Genomic DNA, 5,611 nt, shown 5'->3' with positions numbered 1-5,611 from the left:
CTCGAGTCCAAGTCCTCTGGTTGGGGTATGTAGATAGTATGGCTTAGTGAGGGGGGTAGGTAAGGCAACATTTCCTAATTTTATAGTAATTACAACTGTAAAATGTAATTTGCAGACTTTTTCTCTAGAGGTTTTCTTCAAGCTTGCTGGTGGTTCAGCTGCATATCTTCTATGAAGGAATTAGGGTCCATTCACACATCTGTGTGTGTTTTTCAGATCCACGGATCCGCAAAACACGGACACAGGCAATGTGCGTTACGCATTTTGCGGACCGCACATCACCGGCACTTAATAGAAAATGCCTATTCTTGTCCGCAATTTCAGACAAGAATAGAACATGTTCTATTTTTTTCGGGATCGGAATTGTGGACCTGGGTCCGCATTTCCGGATTCGGGCTGCACATTGTGTGGCCCCATAGAAATGCGGAACGGCATTGCGGAGGTGTGAATGGAGCCTTATGGTGTGATCCCATGATTAAGTAGCTCATGAACCCTACCTGCCCGTTGAAGAAAACGACTTGATTTTGTTTGGCATAGGCCGGTGACTAACTTAGAAAATATATAGACATAGTTCATGGTTTTTTCTCTTTGATGTAAATGAGAATCACATCTTGTGTAGAACAGTCTTCCTAAATTGTGTTCACTGCTTCAACTACTGATCTCTGCTCCGCACATTTGTCTCTCTGGGACCTGGCGCCCACTTCTGTTTTATGTCCTGCCCTGGAATCCATTCCTGATAATCCCCATCAAGAAATCTTCTGCTGTACACAGCCGTTCTGAAGACGGTGGGTGATCCAATTTTTGGCCACTACTTTCATTCGTGGAAGTCGTACCAGCACTTTGAGGCTTCATACACACGTCCGCAATTCCGTTCCGCATTTTGTGGAACGGAATTGCAGACCCATTCATTTCTATGGGGCCGCACGATGTGATCCGGAAATGCAGACCCACACTTCCGGGTCCGCAATTTCAATCCCAAATAAAATAGAACATGTCCTATTCTTGTCTGCAATTGCTGGCGATGTGCGGTGCACAAAATACGAAACGCACATTGCCTGTGTCCGTGTTTAGTGGATCCGCAAAACACAAACCGATGTGTGAATAAACCCTGAGTACGCACGGCTGTGAGTTGGAACCGGAAGGCTGTTTGAACTGTGGGATTGTTGGTACCAAGGCATGAGAGGCTTGGGGTATGAGTGAGATCCAGAGAGCGAGCAGTGACCTGGGGGTGCATTTTGGGATTTTTTCTTTCTAAACGTTGGAGATGTGTCTCTCGATCCAGTGGCCATAGTGAGCGCGTGCAGAGAGCAGTGGGAGCAAGTAACGCACCAATGTTCTTCTTCATTTGGAAGACTGGAGCTTATATTTTTTTGGGCCTAAAAGCTATAACTGTTTGAAATGCGTTTCTGTACAAATATAATAACTTTTCCTCTCCTTGAAATGTCTACTGCTGTGAATGCTGTATGAGGTGTGCGTTCTTTTCTGTGTCCTGACCAAAAACTCCTTTTAGAGGTCCTATCGATATGTTAAAACTTTAACCTTTATTATTGACTTTTAAAACTAAAATACTCGGAGAAACCAATACTACAAGGTCATTTAGAAATATCAGGCAGCAGTTTCGCACGCTGGGAGATCAGGCAGTTTGCCTCCAGACATTTGCCCAATATTTATGGAGCTGGACAATGATTGCGACCCTACTGGTTGTAGATCTTGCCCTATACTGCAACCTGTCTAAAAATTGTAGATTGTCCCTACCCCGCGATGCGGCTTCATCAGGTGAGTTGGGGTAATAGCGTGACACGCTCTGTTTCGCCTGCCTAAACTATCTATCCCCTCCCAATCTATGGGTTCCACCAATCGAGTTGTGTTGCTGTGATTGACATGTGACATGTGTACAATAGAAGCTCCTATACTTAGGACCTATAGGGACACCAAATAATTCACCATTGTAAACACACCTGGTAACCTGCGGTGATACATGGCCACAGAGTATCTATGACAGCGCCCCCAAAAAATACATAAATTAACTGACTTAGCCCGAAACTGCTGCCTGATATTTTTAAATTGCCTTATAAGATTGGTTTCTCCGAGTATTTTAGTTTTAAAAGTAAATAATAAAGGTTAAAGTTTTAACATATAGATAGGACTCCTAAAAGGAGTTTTGGTCAGGTGACCATGGTTTGATTTTTGTTACAATCTCCTGAGGGCCCTATAGGGACAAACATCTGGTTCTTTTCTGTTTAACGCCAATGAGTCCTTGTGAACTGCATATGATGCTGGTGGCGGCGGATGGTAAACGCTCTGGAGTGAAATGAAACATGCTCCTGTTCATAGTGTTGGGACTGTTTAGGTTTGTAGGTAATAACCAGAATGCTGTTTGCTGCAGTCATGTCTTCTGTGTTTGGATGTCAATGGATTCTTAAATAAAACTGTTTAAACAAATGCGTTTTGGTTTCTTTCCGTGGCCTTATAGTGGAAAAGATGCATTCCCTCCAAGTCATCTGTAGGTGCAATGGCCTGCATAACTTGAGCATTGCTGTGCATGGATGCCTTCCTCCACTCACAGCATGCTGCTAAAGGCTTTGGCCCAGGGGCGTAGCTAAAATCTCATGGGCCCTGGTGCAAGAGTTTAGCTTGGGCCCCGTCCCTCAGTGCTTGTTGGCAGGGGAGCACGTAGCCTTTCTGCTGCCTGAGGCAAACATTGAAAGGGCACCCCCTCATGCCAAATTCATCACCTAACCCCTTCCCTCCAGCCAATGGTGTAAATTGACCAGTATTCACCATCTGTAATGCCAGTGTCTTATGTGGCACAAAGGGTCTTTGGGCCCCCTTAGGCTCCTAGGCCCGGTAGTGACTGCTACCTCTGCACCCCCTATAGCTATGCCCCTGCTTAGGCCCCATTCACACAAACTTAAAGGGTTTCTGTCACCAGATTTAACCCCATTCAGCTAGCTGACATTAGCGGTGTGCTAATGTCAGCTAAACCTAACTAGCCTATTCCTACTTTTATCAGTGTCTGTGAGGCGCCTCCCCTGCTGGGATATCATCAGAGAATTATGATAAGTAAGCTCAGTGTACAAGGACATGTGGCTGTCCTGCAGTGTCTGTGAGGCCCCTCCCCCTGCTGGGGAATCATCAGAGATCTGTGATAAGTGAGCTCAGTGTACAGGAACATCTGGCTGTCCTGTAGTGTCTGTGAGGCCCCTCCCCTGCTGGGGAATCAGAGAGCTGTGATAAAGGAGCTCAGTGTACAGGAACATGTTGCTGCCCTGCAGTGTCTGTGAGGCGCCTCCCCCTGCTGGGGAATCATCAGAGAATTATGATAAGTAAGCTCAGTGTACAGGAACATGTGTCTGTCCTGCAGTGTGTGTGAGGCCTCTCCCCCTACTGGGGAATCAGAGAGCTGTGATAAGTGAACTCGGTGTACAGGAACATGTGGCTGTCCTGCAGTGTGTGTGAGGCCCCTCCCCCTGCTGGGGAATGATGTTACCCCAGAAATCTAACTTTTATAATATGCTAATTAGCCTCTAGGAGCAGGGGGGGGGCATTGTTCCTGCTCCTAGAGGCTCCGTTCTACCAACTTTGTTGCCTACCACCAAGTCCTGATTGACAGGGCCAGGCAGCGCTCACATCTGTCTGCCAGCCCTGTGCTCAGGTGAAATTTTGCGCCGTTCAGCATTTGGCGCAGGCTTGGTGAGGGAAAGACGCTCGAAGGCTGCCAGCTTCCTCACTGCGCCTGATTTCACTAGAGCTCAATGTACAGGAACATGTGGCTGTCCTGTAGTGTCTGTGAGGCCCCTCCCCCTGCTGGGGAATCAGAGAGCTGTGATAAGTGAGCTCAGTGTACAGGAACATGTGGCTATCCTGCAGTGTCTGTGAGGCCCCTCCCCCTGCTGGGAAATCAGAGAGCTGTGATAAGTGAGCTCAGTGGACAGGTACATGTGGCTATCCTGCAGTGTCTGTGAGGTCCCTCCCCCTGCTATGGTATCAGAGAGGGGTGATAAGTGAGCTCAGTGTACAGGAACATGTGGCTGTCCTGTAGTGTCTGTGAGGCCCCTCCCCCTGCTGGGGAATCAGAGCTGTAATAAGTGAGCTCAGTGTACAGTAACATGTGGCTGTCCTGCAGTGTCTGTGAGGCGCCTCCCCCTGCTGGGGAATCAGAGAGCTGTGATAAGTGAGCTCAGTGTACAGGAACATGTGGCTGTCCTGTAGTGTTTGCGAGGCCCCTGCCCCCGGCTGGGGAATCAGAGAGCTGTGATAAGTGAGCTCAGTGTACAGGAAAATGTGGCTGTCGTGTAATGTCTGCGAGGCCCCCCCCCCTGCTGGGGAATCAGAGAGCTGTGATAAGTGAGCTCAGTGTACAGGAACATGTGGCTGTCCTGCAGTGTCTGTGAGGCCCCTCCCCCTGCTGGGGAATCAGAGAGCTGTAATAAGTGAGCTCAGTGTACAGTAACATGTGGCTGTCCTGTAGTGTGTGTGAGGCTCCTCCCCCTGCTGGGGAATCATCAGAGAGCTGTGATATGTGAGCTCAGTGGACAGTAACACGTGTCCTGCAGTGTCTGTGAGGCCCCTCCCCCTGCTTGGGAAATCAGAGCTGTGATAAGTGAGCTCAGTTTACAGGAACATGTGGCTGTCCTGCAGTGTCTGTGAGGCCCCTCCCCCTGCTGGGGAATCAGAGAGCTGTGATAAGTGAGCTCAGTGTACAGGAACATGTGGCTGTCCTGTAGTGTGTGTGAGGCCCCTCCCCCTGCTGGGGAGTCATCAGAGAGCTGTGATAAGTGAGATCAGTGTACAGGAACATATGACTGTCCTGCAGTGTGTGTGAGGCCCCTACCCCTGCTGGGGAATCAGAGAGCTGTTATAAGTGAGCTCAGTGTACAGTAACATGTGGCTGCCCTGCAGTGTCTGTGAGGCGCCTCCCCTGCTGGGGAATCATCAGAGAATTATGATAAGTAAGCTCAGTGTACAAGGACATGTGGCTATCCTGCAGTGTCTGTGAGGCCCCTCTCCCTGCTGGGGAATCATCAGAGAGCTGTGATAAGTGAGCTCAGTGTACAGGAACATCTGGCTGTCCTGTAGTGTCTGTGAGGCGCCTCCCCCTGCTGGGGAATCAGAGAGCTGTGATAAGGGAGCTCAGTGTACAGTAACATGTTGCTGCCCTGCAGTGTCTGTGAGGCGCCTCCCCCTGCTGGGGAATCATCAGAGAATTATGATAAGTAAGCTCAGTGTACAGGAACATGTGGCTGTCCTGCAGTGTATGTGAGGCCCCTCCCCCTGCTGGGGAATCAGAGCTGTGATAAGTGAACTCGGTGTACAGGAACATGTGGCTGTCCTGCAGTGTGTGTGAGGCCCCTCCCCCTGCTGGGGAATGATCAGAGAGCTGTGATAAGTGAGCTTAGTGTACAGGAACATGTGGCTGTCCTGCAGTGTATGTGAGGCTTCTCCCCCTGCTGGGGAATCATTGAGCTGTGATAAGTGAGCTTAGTGTACAGTAACATATCGCTGTCCTGCAGTGTCTGTGAGGTTCCTCCCCCTGCTGCGGAATCAGAGCGCTTTGATAAGTGAGCTCAGTGTACAGGAATATGTGGCTGTCCTGCAGTGTCTGTGAGGC

The sequence above is a fragment of the Bufo gargarizans genome, chromosome 6, assembly GCF_014858855.1.
Source record: "Bufo gargarizans isolate SCDJY-AF-19 chromosome 6, ASM1485885v1, whole genome shotgun sequence".
Classification (NCBI taxonomy): domain Eukaryota; kingdom Metazoa; phylum Chordata; class Amphibia; order Anura; family Bufonidae; genus Bufo; species Bufo gargarizans.
Note: the sequence above shows the minus strand (reverse complement) of the source record.